This window comes from Capricornis sumatraensis, chromosome 4, assembly GCF_032405125.1.
Source record: "Capricornis sumatraensis isolate serow.1 chromosome 4, serow.2, whole genome shotgun sequence".
In the NCBI taxonomy this organism is placed as follows: domain Eukaryota; kingdom Metazoa; phylum Chordata; class Mammalia; order Artiodactyla; family Bovidae; genus Capricornis; species Capricornis sumatraensis.
Window position 1 is genome coordinate 64,347,575 of NC_091072.1, and position 15,378 is coordinate 64,362,952.

Consider the following 15,378-nt stretch of genomic DNA (forward strand, 5'->3'; position numbering starts at 1 on the left):
AGCAGTAGACCACCACTGAACAGTGACTGTGACCTTTTTTTGGTGTAAGTTTGGCTTTGGGAAGAACTTTGGAACTTATTCTTGATTTATTCTTGATCCAGCCACTGAGTTGGTCATCGCTGGTTGTCATATACAATCCACTTTTTGCTGCACATCACAATCCAATCGAGAAATGGTTCATTGTTGTTGCATACAAAAAGAGGAGATGACACTTCAAAATGAAATTTGTGTTTCAGTCAGTTCACAAGGCACCCACTTATCTATGTTTTCACCTTTCTGATTTGCTTCAAATGCCAAATTGTAGAATGGTCAATGTTGAGTTCGTGGGTAACTTCTCATGTAGTTGTAAGAGGATCAGCTTCCTTGTCAACTTCCGATGGCCAGTCACTGCACTCCCCATCTTCAAGTTTCTCATCTCCTTTGCAAAACTTCTTGAATCGCCGCTGCTCTGTATGTTCATTAGCAGTTCCTGGGCCAAATGCATTGTTGATGTTGCAAGTTGTCTTCACTACTCAACAACTCAGTTTGAACTCAAATAAGAAAATCACTCGAATTTACTTTTTGTCTAACGTTATTTTCATAGACTAAAATAAATATAAAATAAATAACAAGTGATAAGTCACAGCAAAAAACATAAAGTGAGAAAAGCACATTAAAATGATGTATAAGATAACCACATTTATATAGAATGCCTTCCAATATCAAAGGGCAAATTTCAACAATGCAGAAACCGCAATTACTTCTGCACCAACCTAACACTTGCCTATCACATTCGATTCCTGTGTCAACAATAGTTTGCTGCTCAAAGACTGATTTCTCAAAGTCTAGGCAGTCTCCTCGATCTTCCACATTTCTCTTAAGGTTCTCTCTGAAATCTTTCTCTTCAAAATCCTGGTGCTTCTGGTGGTCTTCTTTATAAACAAAACAAAACAAAACAAAAAACTTTATATTTTCAAGAAGACTGGAATAATCAGACTTTGTTTCCCTGCCCATGTCTCTTCTGTAATTATCATATCCTGTTGCTTTAGAGTGATCCTTCTAGTCTAAGATTCATACTCTGGTTTTATAATTTAGGTAATTATGAAATATATTCCAGGCAACAATTCTGGTCTTCAAGTGAGGTGCTTGTAAATACAGCATTATTAGAATTCAAGAGTGTTTCCATCTTTTGTATTTGTCATATATTTGTCTTCACTTCAACGCTGAGATATTCTGCACTTGACTTGTATCTACTTTTTCCTCCTCCTTCCTCTGATAGTTACAAGCTTTTTCCTTCCATCACCACAAGCTGTCCTATTTCTTCCCTAGTCTAATGGTGCCCTTATGTTCCATGTACTTGGGCTGCCTGTTTGCTCTCGAGTTTATTTCTTCTCCCTTTTAAGAGAGTACAGAATTTGAGCATGGTAAATGCAATTGATATTCTCTGTTATTTGTCAGGCAAGTAGCTAATTTAAGACTTAAAATAGTAGTGTACATTGTTATACATAACAATTATAAGTGGCCAAGTACCAATTTTGTGCTTTTAGCTGTAGAAAAGAAAGTTTTCTTACAAAACCATGCCTATATACTATCAGTAATAAAATATTCATGCTAATCATAGTAGTACGATTATGAAAGTTAGAAATGCTGATATTCTGATACCACCATCTCTCTGCCGTGATTCTTAGCAGAACACGGAACTAGGAACTAAATCTACAGCATTTTTCTTTACAGTTTAATTTTACAGCTCATTCTAACTAAGATGTAAGTCTTTCCTAAAACTACTTCTATTACCACTGAACAATGTTGTTGACAGGCCATTACTATTGTGTCAGTGGTAACCTTGCTTTTAATAGGATTGATTCTATCGTCTACACTAGATAGGGCAGAAACTGAACTGGTGAAGGTTGTTGTTGTTTAGTTGCTAAGTTGTGTCCGACTCTTTGTGACCCCATGCACTGGAGCCCACCAGGCTCTTCTGTCCATGGGATTCTCCAGGCAAGAGTACTGGAGTGGGTTACCATTTCCTCCTCCAGGGGATCTTCCCGACCCAGGGATCGAACCTTAGTCTCTTGCATCTCCTGCACTGCCAGATGTGTTCTTTACCACCGAGCCACCAAGGGATAAGTCTAAATTTCTGGAGCATCTTTTTTTTTTTTCCTTTCAGAATAAATATTTAATTATACCAGGAAAACTTCTGAAAAAATTGTGACACACAATGGGATTGATTTTCCCTACAAGTAGGGCACTCATTATGTATTTGAGAAAGGAACTAACTTTTTAAGTCTTTGTAAGTGATGGCTCTATTCTAGGCACTTTAAAATATTCACTTTCATCTTCACTGTATCCTACAAACTAGATATCATCATCCCAGTTTTACAGATGAGTAATAAAGAAATAACTTGCCCACAGTTGCACAGTTAGTACTAGGAAGGGCCAGGGTTATGACAAAGAGCTGATTCTAAAGCTCACATTCTTTTCACTTTCTTTAAATAGGCCCTTCCTCCTCTTTCTTGAGGAGAAATATCAGCCTTGCAGTATATTATGATGCCTACTTTGAGAGCATTATAGCTTAATGGATAAGAATGTAGGCTCTGGAGTTGAACTACTTGGGTTCCTGCTGCTGCTGCTGTTAAGTCGCTTCAGTCATGTCCGACTCTCTGCGACCCCATAGACGGCAGCCCACCAGGCTCCCCCATCCCTGGGATTCTCCAGGCAAGAACACTGGAGTGGCTTGCCATTTCCTTCTCCAATGCATGAAAGTGAAAAGTGAAAGTGAAGTCGCTCAGTCGTGTCCGACTCTTCACGACCCCATGGACTGCAGCCTACCAGGCTTCTCTGTCCATGGGATTTTCCAGGCAAGAGTACTGGACTTGGGTTCCTACCACTCACTGATGGTGTATTAATATCTTAAACAATGACTTGATGTATCTGTGCCTCAGTTTCTTCATCTCTAAGATGGGGGTGACTATAGTTGACACCATAGTGTGGTTTTTGTGAGGACCAAGTCAAAGAATACGTGTCAAGTAGTCACTTGAGTGGCCGACATATAGAGAGTGTTTAATAGGTCCCATATTCTAGGAGTTTGCTAAAAATTGGTCTTTCTGTGGGTAGAGAAAAGAAGTCTGGGTTGTAATTTATTTTATCTTGGCTACTTATGTCTAGCTTACCTAGCAATCAATGTTTTCAACCCTTACCCAATTTTACATATTCATTACTTTCCTTTCATGCAACATAGAAGATTAAAGCATGACCATGTATTCTTTGCTAACCCTCCCTTTGAGACATGGAGTCCAATTCTCCTTCTCTTGAATATAGGCTAGACTTGGTGACTTGCTTGATGAATAGATAGAGTGCGATATGGGAAGCTAATTAACAGAGAGTCTTGAATCTTCTGCCTATACCTCTTTGAATGTTCATTTAGAAGCTGTCAACCACTGAGGAAGAAACCTGATTGCCTTAAGAACTCCATCTTGGACAGTCAGATGTAGGCCCTCCGGTTGTCAGGCCTATCGAAGCCTAGCCTTCTAGTCATCTCTGCCAAGGAGTCAGAAATGTGAGCATATCTGTCTTGGATCCTCCAGATTAGCCCACCTCCAAGATGAATATCACTGAAGATTCCTCAGTTGTTAGAAGAATCTCCCAACTGACCCTTGCCCTAATTCCTGACCCTCACAAGCATGAGATATAATAAAAGTGTTGTTGTTTTAAGCCACTATATTTTGGGGTAATTTATTACATAACAACATATAACTGAAAATGCATCTATTCATTTAAAAAGAAAGTATTCTGCCAGTAGCTGTTGTAGACACTTGGGGGATGCATCTGTGAATAACCCAGACAAGGCCATTGTTCTCATGAAGGCTACATTCTACTGAGGGAGACAGACAATAAAAAATAGATAGCACATACATAATTTCAGATACACATAAATACTCTGGAAAAAAAGTAAAGCAAATAAAAACACAGAGACGGACAGGGATAGCAGTGTGTAGATATTTAGGTGAGCTGACGGGGAAAGACTTCTTTGAGCCATTTGAGCAGAAATTCAATTATGCTTCACTTACTCACTCACTCATTAATCCACCTACCTATTTAATGGGCAAGCAATTATTAACCACTGCTCTGTGTCGGGCATGGTAGCGAAGAATAAAATAATGATGCTCTTGTGAAGTAAACCTACATGTGGTGATAACAATATTATATGAATGTGCTATCAAAGAGATACGCACATAGAGCTTTGGAAGACGATAAAGAGGCATCCAGCCCAACCATGAGGAAGCTTGGAAGATATAACACTTCTTTAAGTAATATGCCTCTCAAAGGAATCAATTGGGGGACCTTAATATTTATTCAAATGATGCTTCTTGCTCAAATGCTATGGCTCAAAACACATCAGCAGCTTCCTTTTTTGCTACTGTGCACAAAGAGCACAGTGCTTAGCCTATAGACACTGCAGAAATATATATTGAATTAAAATTGTTTTAAAATTGTTGTAAGTCATAGAAGAAAATTTCTTGCTATTGCTACTCCCTTTTTTTAAATCAAAATGATCTTAGATAATAATATGATTATTCATTTCCTTTATTCATCAGACTTAGCCTTGAAGTTTTTCTTCCTCCCCCCCAATAAAAGTTATACTAAATAATGAAGATTTGCCATCACAGAGAATGTTCCAAAAAATACCCTTTTCACTTTTCAAAGGATGGCTCCAAAAAAAAAAAAGTGCTGAAAATATTTTTAGCAGTAGTAGCAGCAGAGACAGCATGAATGCAGGGCTTCCTGGGGCAGCTCAGCTGAAGGAAGCATCAATTCTTTTGTATGTCTAAGTGAAGCTGTTTTTGTTTTGATGAAGCAATTGTAACTGTATAATCATGCCATGTTTTTGCAGATGAATTGGGCTTGGTCTCATTTGGACCCCTGTTTTCAACTATCTTCTGTGCTCCATGTGTGTGTGAGTTGCTCAGCTGTGTCTGACTCTTATGACCCCACGGACTGTAGCCCACTGGTCTCCTCTGTTCATGGGATTTTCCAGGCAGTAATACTGGAGTAGGTTGCCATTCCCTTCTCCAGGAGATCTTCCCTATCCAAAGATCGAACCTGGGTCTCCTTCACTGCAGGCAGATTTCTTACAGTCTGAGCCAGCAGGGAAGCCTAAGAATACTGGAGCAGGCAGCCTATCCCGTCTCCAGGGGATCTTCCCAACCCAGGAATCCAACCAGGGTCTCTTACATTGCAGGCAGATTCACGGACTCCCTCAAACATGTCTTCCACTTCAAACTTTGATTTCTTATTATCTATACCCAAAGTTTCCCCAAATCCCCAAATTCTGTTTATCCTAAGCTTAGCTAACTTTCTTGGCTTTCCAAACATGTACTGCTCTTTTAACCCATACTTAATAAATGGTGTTATTACCACTGTAGTTGCCTCAGGTAAAAATGCAGAAGTCATTTTGAACACTTGTATCCTCAATATTCTCAACCAATCTCTCAACACACAATATTGATTCTACTTTCAAAATATACCTGAATTTCCAGTCACCCCCTCCCACTACAGTTACCTTGATTCAGGATTTTAGTTGTCTTTTGTAGCTATTATCTCTTCTGCATGAAACGCTCTACCTGGTCAACACATTTTTCAAGCCATGGGTTAAACTCACTCGTTCTGTATACTGTAGCCTCTTGTTCATGACTCTGTAGTAGCCTTAGCCACTTTGCAGTATTATGTTAGGTCTGTCTTTAGTTTTCTTTTATCACAGTTTATACGACATCTCATTAATTTCTTTAGCCAACAAGTATATATGCAACATGGGGCAGGCAATCTGCTAGATCCTGATGTGCAAAGCAGACATTATCTTAGAACTCGTGGAGCATATAAGTGACAGAGATGGATAACAAAGAAAATAATTATAGTATAGAACCACAAGCATAATGATAGGTGGATGACAGGCAGCCATGAAAATACATAATGTGATCATATGGGGTTAGAAAAAGGTTTTCCTGAGGCAATAACGCTTATCTGCGACCTGAAAGTTGAGTTAGAGTCAGCGAGATTGAGATACGGGGAGCTAGAATTAGAAGGGAGAAGGTCCCATTCAGGGGAAATAGCATATGGAAACACTCGGAGGCCACAGAGAAAGGGAAAGGGTTGAACTATAGAGCTATCAGTAAACATGTACTGAGTGAAGATAAGGGGACATGAGTCCAATTAGGCTGAGCATTCTGAAGAACATAAAACTCTTTTTGGTTTAATTACACAAAAACTTTTACAATAGTTTGTGGGCTTCCCCGAATCCTTAAACAGAAACCACATAATTTCACTTGTATTTGACAATTTAAAATTATCAATAATAATTTCAGTAATTGTACTGATGTGGCAGTCATTATTAGGTGCCTTTATTCATATCCCCAAACTCTCTTCTCCTTTGTTAATAAAACCTGATCTAAAATGATTTTATATGTAAAAATAACCTCTTTTATAGTCATGGTGATTCCTCCATGGATAGCACTGGTGTAATCTCCACACCTTCGACAGTGGCAATTCTGTACTTTTTGGGGTAGTCCTTATTTTCATTTTATATGAGCTCATGCTCCAATGCTAAGGCAGAAAATATCCCAAATGTTCAGAAGAATTTAAAGGTACTATTAAAACTATTCCATTTACATTTTGAGCTTCTGTGAATGTATCAATGAAGAATGCTTTCAGGTGCAAGTAACAGAAAACTAGAACCACAATGACTTAATCTCAGGATATTGTTTTCCCAACAAGAAATCTGGAGATAAATGGCAGTTCAGTGATTTAATAAGAATCCTAGCTCTTTCCTTTCTGCCATTCCACCACTCTCAGCTGTTGGCTTTTATTTTCCAACTTAGAATCTCATGAGGACAAGATGGCTGCCGCAACTTCAAGCACCGTGGCCTCAAACAAGTATTCAAAGGAAAACAAGGAGGGAAGGACTCAAAACACTTTTTTCTTATACCCTCTCTCTTTTATTATGCAAGAAATGTTTTATCAGAAATCTCTTAACTCACTTCCTCATATTTCATACTCAGCAAAAGTAGGTCACTTATGTATGACAAGATCAATCACTGGCAAAAGGGATTGGAGTTGCTATGTTGCCTTAGACAAGGGTTTGACAAACTATGGTCTTGGAACAAACCCAGACTGATGCCTGTTTTTGTGAATAAAGTTTTATTGGAACACAGCCACACCCATTCACTTACATACTGTCTACGGTTGTTTTGTACTACAGTGGCGAAACTGATGGGTTGTGAGAGATCATATGAACTGCAAAGTCCAAAATATTTATTACCTGGCTTTTTATTAAAAAAAAAAATTGTCTTCCTCTAGTGCAGACTATGATTAATTCCCTAAAGCTGGCCATAAAGCCAGGATTCTTTAAACAAAAAGAAGAAAGAATGGCTCTTGGAAAGGCAACTAATACTGACTAGACCCACCCCCTCCGCCTCTCCCCCCGCCTCCTCAAATATCAGTGTGGAACCTTTACCTTGTGTTTTTGTTGCCATTCCACCCAATCCTTAATTACATCCCTAATCTCTAATCTCCTCTTTCAAGACTTTCTTTCAACCTTTAGAAATTAAGACACATTCTTCAGAATCACAGGCCTTGGAGGGACTGTGGCATAGAATTCAATTACTGAGTAAAACTGAATTTCAATTTTTTTCCATCCTGCAACACATAAGAAGATACCTCGCCCCTTCACGTTACTCTAGTGTCTGATTTCCTATTTCCTTCCCTGGAAGGACACTGTGGGCCTGGTTGGTGTTTTCCCCCCAAGTGTAGGCCACTCTCCTCTGAGCTAAGGGAGAAACACTAGAAAAAAATTTCTTAGAAATATTAGTAACAATTTGAAGATGCACCATCAGATGCTAAATAAGAAGAGGTAGCAATCTTCAAGTTTGAAGTAGATGAAAGCAGGAGGTGGTGGATGAATTTTCTGGTGTGTGCTTTTCTTGGTGTGCAGGTTCTAAATCTCTGTTGTGAGTTTGGGCTGAGACCCGTTGAAGGAGCTCATGAGAGTCAAAGCATTTTTCTATCACCACATAGTCTCCTACTCTTTTACCCCCAAATCCTACAGCTTTTTATCTAGATGTCACAAGGGAAGCTTTTAAAAATAGAGGCACTGGATGAGGAACAAGGGTCTGGAACATGAAGGGACTGTATCACTTTGTTCGACAGCTATCAGAAGTCAGTTTCAACTTTTTAGATCTAATGGTATGGAGAGGTTTAACCCACAGTTTGATGAAAAAGTTCAACCAGTATGAAATTTTGGAATACAGAATATCTATGAGTTAGGACGCACAGACCTTTTATGACCCATTTTATGGTTCAAACTTCAGTTCAAAGAAGAGACAATTCAGTTGAGTTGATCTAATTGTGCTTCCGCTTTCCTTGGAACAATAGCCCTGTAGGGCAGGAGGGATAAAAAAGGGCTTCCAGGGTTCTACCTATTTAAGGCCCTGGACCTCTCAGCCTCCCCACATCTCCTTGCTCAGGCCCTCTCCACAGTGGCCATTTAGGATTTGTCCCTGTTGCCAACGCTCATTCTCCACCTGCTGCTGGATTGGGTCTATCCTCTCACTACAGCTGTGTCACCGCTTCCTTTCTCTCAGAGGTGTGCAGGCGATCCCGCCTCACCATTGTTCACAGCTTTGATTCCCGATCCCAGCGTCAATAAGCCTGACTTATTTACAGGCATTTCTGCAAAAGAATCTGCAGCACTTCCTAGGGCCTGGGAGGAAGTCAAGTTGAGGGACATAATCACATGTCTTAAAATGTTCTCTTCCACACCGCTGTGAACAGGTATCACAGGATGGATTCTAAACATAGTGACCTCTTTCCTATGTTAGGTGGGGTGGTTCATCCCTTTCTTTTTGGGTGAGAGAGTGTCAACCATGGTTTCATAGGCTTTCCATCTCGATTTTTCTCTCAAGGGGTCTGGTATATTCTTTAGCAGTTACAACTCTTGGAAGCCTGTTTTTGTTTGTTTTAAATTCCCAATTCCAATGTAAATATACTGGCTCGATTCTTCCCCACTTTTCCATCTTTTCTCATCTGCTGGTCCTTAAAGCACTGGCATCTTAAAGTCAGGCCATCAATATCCATGGTAAATCTTGGTTTTTAGGATATTAAAAAAAAATAGTTCTGTGTGTGTTCTAGCTGGTGGCCTCTTTCCTTCCTACTGAGAACATCTCAGCTTTAACACACGCTGGCGCATGTGGGACCATGCTGCTGCTGCTGCTGCTGCTGCTGTCGCTTCAGTTGTGTCCGACGCTGTGCGACCCCATGGACGGAGGAGCCTCGTAGGGTCCATGCGACCCCATGGACTGCAGCCTACCAGGCTCCTCTGTCCATGGGATTTTCCAGGCAAGAGTACTGGAGTGGGGTGCCATTGCCTTCTCCGGTGGGACCATGCAGGAGGTGCTAAAACATGTGTTTGGGTTTTGAAGTAGTGGGAGGTCCAACACCCATGACTCTGGTATTCACTCATTTATTCACTTATTAGACTTCTCGTAAGCATTTTCTCTTTAAGATAATCTGATAATGATGTTGGAAAATATAAAGATGTAAAAGGCACACAGTCCAATTTATGTACAAGGAAGAGGATAATTTAGACAGAATGGGGGGAATTTGAAATAGAGCCTATTTGAGTTATACATTTGGAAATATTTCCCATGGAGATGACATCTGAAGTTTTGTGACAGGTGATCATTCATTGAAATTGAAAGTGAAAGTGAAAGTTGCTCAGTCGTGTCTGACTCTTTGCCACCCCATGGACTATACAGTCCATGGAATTCTCCAGGCCAGAATGCTGGAGTGGGTAGCCTTTCCCTTCTCCAGGGGGTCTTCCCAACCCAGGGGTTGAGCCCAGGTCTTCCACATTGCAGGCAGATTCTTTACCAGCTGAGCCACAAGGGAAGCCCCAAAATACTGGAGTGGGTAGCCTATCCCTTCTCCAGGGGATCTTCCCGACCCAGGAATCGAACCAGGGTCTCCTTCATTGCAGGTGGATTCTTTACCAACTGAACTATGAGGGAAGCCCACAGATTTGGAAATATTTCCCATGGAGATGACATCTGAAGTTCTGTGACATGTAATCATTCATTAAGTCCACAAAAAATTATTAAGTACCTATGTGGTAGGCACTTACAGAGCATGACAAACAGAAGTGGGGAGTTATTGTTTAATGGGTACAGAGTTTGAGTTTTGCAAGATGGAAAGGGTTCTGAAAATGGTAGTATGGCAATAGTTGCACAACAATATGAACGTAGTTAACATAACTGAACTATACATTAAAAACCGGTTACAGTAGTGAGTATTATATTATGTGGGGTTTATCACACACACACACACACACACACGCACAAAACTGAACAAACAACCCAATAAAAATAAATAAATAAACACACAGTTTTTAAAATGAGGTATAAATGATGTTCAATGCTATTTAAGTTTCAGGTATACAACATAGTGATTCACAATTTTTGAAGGTCATATTCCATTCACAGTTATTATAAAATATTAGCTATATTCCTTATGATGTATAATATATCCTTGTAGATTATCTATTTGATACACAGTGGTTTGTACCTCTAATCCCCTACTCCAACCTTGCCCCTCCCTGCTTCCCTTTCCCCACAGGTAATCTCTAGTTTGTTCTCCGTCTGTGAGTCTGTTTCTTTTTTGTCATATTCACTGCTTTATTTTACTTTTTAGATTTCATATATGTGATATCATACAGTATATGTCTTTCTTTCTTTGACTTCCTTTTCTTAGCATAATACCCTCCAAGTCTGTCCATGGTGCTGCAAATGACAAAATTTCAATCTTTTTATGGCTGAGCAGTTTTCCATTGCATACATACTTTATCTGTTCATCTGTTGATGGACACAGGTTGCTTCCATGACGATCGTAAATAATGCTGCCGTGAACATTGGGCTGCATGTACCTTTTTGAGTCAGTTTTTTTTTTTTTTTCAGATGTATACCCAGGAGGAGAATTGCAGGTCATATGGTAGTTCTATTTTCAGTTTTTTGAGTAACCTCCATTCTGTTTTCCATAGTGGCTGTACCAATGTACATTCTCACTAACAGTGTATAAAGTTTCCCTTTTCTGCACATTCTTGCCAACATCTATTAATGTGTAAGGAACACATGAATTAAAAAATAATATATGAATAAACAAAAAAGATCTTTGCCTCTATGGAGCTTATAATCCAGTAGGAAGAGATAGAGTACATGCAGTTAAATTACTCCTATGTTAAAAGGTGATAAGTACTATAGGCACAAAAAGAAGAACAGGGTAAGGACAGATTAGACATCCTAAGGTGGGATGCTACTTTATATCAAATTGTCAGCATGGACGTTTCCGAGGAGGTGACTTGAGCAGAGACATGGAGATGACAGAATTAACCAGATGAATATATAAAAACACTCAGTATGAAGGTTCTAAGGTGGGAGCATGCCGGGCATGTTGAAGGGACCACAAGGAGGCCAGTGTGGCTGGTCAAGGTGAGTGGGTGGGGTAGAGGAGAGTAGGAGCTGCGGTCAGACATAAAGGGAGCTCAGTTCTTGATATCTCTTGAAGGAGTTTTACTTTTATTTGGAAATGAGAGCCATCGCAAGGTTGTCAGGAGAGTAATGCCATGGTGTGATGCAACGTAAAAGGAGAACTCTACATGGATGGCACAGGGAGCGAGAGAAGAAATAGGAGACCCCTCAGCAGACTGTTGAATCATCTCTAGGTGAGAGATGATGGTGGTCTGGGCCAGGATAGTAGCAGTGGAGGTGAAGGGAAATGATTAGATTTTAAAAGTTATTTTAAAGTTAGAGCTGACAGAATATTCTGAAAAAGTAGAAGTGAGTGGAGAAAAGAAAATCAAGATGACTCCAATACTTTTGACTTAAGTAGCTGGACAGATGGAGTGCCATTAGGGAAGCATGCTCTGAGTGAGCAGTATTTTTTGGAAGAGGGGATAGGTTGAGGCGAGACCAGGAGTTCGGTTTTGAATGCACCGAGTTAGCTCTGTTTTCAGCGCAATTCATTTTAAAGCTATAGCAGAGAGGGCCATGGAAAGCATGAGTCAGAGATACAGCATCTGTCACAGGGTATAGGCTCAGAGTAGGTGTGTCCTTTACGATGTGGAAGAAAAAAGAGGATGCAAGATTCTAAGAACCCCATGACTGACTCATGCTTTTCATGACCCTCATTTGTGCAATTTGAAGCAATTAACTGCAGTGATAATAGAGCTAACATGTGTTGATCTCTTACTGTGTACTTGACACAAGACATGTAAGTCATGCCTGTGTGTATAATTGGAAAAAGTGATAAATTTCACTTAGAGACTACAGACAGCAAAGGTGTAACTTTCCCCTTATCCAAATGCATGGCACCCTGTCTTGTATCCTTGCACTGCAAGTTGACAATTCTAGGGTGCTTTATAGTTTACAAACTCCTCTTCACATACATTGCACATCTTTAGAGCAATCTTATGAGGAGATCAGTGAGGTAATCCTTTTCAAGCTCAAGGGGCTGAAGCCGCCAAGAGAGAAACACCAGTTTGAGCTTCCAGGCTGTCTGACTTTAAGGCTCACAATTTCCCACCACCACCTTGCTGTCCAGTTTTTTATTTCGAATGCTTTAAACCTATGAACAGTTTATAATAGTACAACAAACACTTGTTCACCAATTACATTTTGCCACATTTGATTTATGCCTACACACGCACACACACACACACGCACACACACACACGCACACACACACACACACACACACACACACAGTTTTTTGGTGACCTATTTGAAAGTAAGTTGCAGACATCCTGTTACCTCCAAGTATATTTAGCCTGCATCTCTTAAGAATAAGGACATCTCCTACATAATAAATCTTTTCACACCTAAAAAACTAATAATAATGATTCAGTGACATCACCTAATATATCATCTTTATTTACATTTCTGTAACTGTCCCCCTATTTTTTTATTGTTCTATTTTTTCCTATCTAGGAACCAACCTAGGATCATGCATAGCATTTGGGTAGTCTATCTTTTATCTTTTTTCACAGAACACTTTCCCCATTTTTTATCTTTTATGCCATTATCTTTTGTGAAAAGTCAGGTCACTTGTCATGCAGAGTGTCCTAAATTCTGTATTTGTTTGATTGTTTCCTCATAGCTCAGTTTAGGTTAAAACATTTTGGGCAGGAACAGTACAGAGGTGGATGTCAAGTTGTTCCCCTGTTGGTGGGGCTTAGTTTGGTTACTTGTGTAAGAGGGTGACCGCCAGATTTCTCCTTTGTAAAGATAAACTTTCCCCCTTTTAATTAATAAGTCATCTATGGAGTAATACTTTGAGACCAAGGTTTCAGCACCCATTGATGACACTTGCCTAAATTACTTACTACACTGATGGCTACAAAATTCCCATGATCCTCCCGTGCTACCTATGGACCTAGATATTCCTTTTCTTAAAGCTTTACTTCCAGTGCTGAGCCAGCTGTGTCTAGTATACTCCTCTGGACTCGGGGCATGCACCGAGGGAAGGAGCAGGAAATGAGCCATGGGATCAGATAGCGGATCAGATAGCAGATGGAGTGATCTTCGTGTTCCAGAAATGCCAGGCAGGGCATATTATTGTGAAGCAATAGGGCTATTTGGTAACAGAAAAGTTTCAGTTCTGCAATTCTTGGGGGGTTACAGTTTGTGTTTTATAAAATTTAGCCATTTTTCTCTTCAAAATAGTTGGGGGGGGGTGGAAAGAAAAATAAGGCACATTAGCTATAAATCTATTTTAATTCCTTTATTATCCTCTTTGCCTTCCTTTTCTCTTTTTAAAAAATACATGTTTATTTTTGGCCGCTTTTGGTCTTTGTTGCTGCATGAAGGCCTTCTCTAGTTGCAGAGACTGGGGGCTACTCTTCATTGTGGTGCACGGGCGTCTTATTGGCATGATTTCTCTTGCTGTAAAGCACAGGATCTAGGCGTGCATGCTAGGTGTTGTGGTGGAGGGCTTAGTTGCTCCCACACATGTGGGATCTTCCCAGACCAGGGACTGAACTGGTGTTCCCTGCACTGCGAGGAGGATTCTTAATCACTGGACCACCAGGGAAGCCCTGTTTTCTTCTTTTTCTTTCTTCTTGTTTTCTATTCTTTCCATTTATCTCTCTCTCAATGCCCTTCTTCTTTTAAAAATCGTCTTAAAGTTCTCTTTCTGATGTTTCTTTTTTTTTTTCAACTTACTTCTTCCAACTGACCAGTTTCTACTTTTTCCTTCTAGTTAATCTGTCCCTCCTGCCTTTCTACATAAGAAGAGGGCCTCAGAAATTATAAGGCAATTTTAAATTAGGGCATATGATGTTCAACTTGTCATATAATAAAGATTTTATTCTTTATTAATTTATTTATTTTATTCTTCATATAATACCTGATTTTAGAAGACTTTAAAAATATATTGCATTATATTCTCAAACAACCATTGATGGATTTAGTTGTCTCAACAGGACTTGTGTTACTTTAAAACACACTGTTTTGTTAACCACATTCTTTCTCTTATAAAGCTAAGAAATAAGAAGATTTTCTCTCTCTTTTTTTTTGGTAGTTTCTAACCACATTTTTATTGTGTTTTCATATAAGCACTTGATAACTGACAGGTGTTGTTATGTACAGAAGTTATGCTTATGAAGTATGGAAAGGAGTGAAACAACATTTGAAAAAAGTGTATATTTAACTCTCAAAACATTGTTACTATGGCAAGAAAGACAAGTGATTTTTCTCTAATGTGCTCACCTGTTCCACAAACAGCCCTTTGGTTGTTCAAAGATTATTGTCACAATCCACTTTGTAATTTAAAATAAAGATTAAAAACATTGTTTTTGCCTCAATGCACTTTTGTTGTCTCTTTAAAAGTCCCACATGCTCTAGCGACTCTCTCTTAATTTATAACTCAAAATACTAATAACAGTAGCCTAGCATATGGAGTACTTTTAGACCGATGAGTATAGTTTTATTGATTGATAATGACTTACAATTCGAGCCTCTGAACCAAATTTAGGAATGAGACGCACGGACATGGATTAGAGAAGGCCTTCTCTGTTGGCAGTGCGTGAACCTGTTTGTCGATCTCTTTCAGTAGTTTGGAAAGAAAAAGTTGAAGGAGACTTTTGTTCTGCCCCCAGGACATCCTTGGCCTACCCCTGCCAGACAAGGAATGCTGTTTTCCTCCAGATGCTAACCCAAGCCTTACATAAAACTTCTGAGGGTAGTAATTAGGGCAAATAGAGTAAATTATATTCCAGAAGAATAGATTTTCTGAAGATCAGCTTTGAATCCTGTTTAAGATTAACCAAGAGTTTCCTAAACTTAGTTGAACTTAGAAATT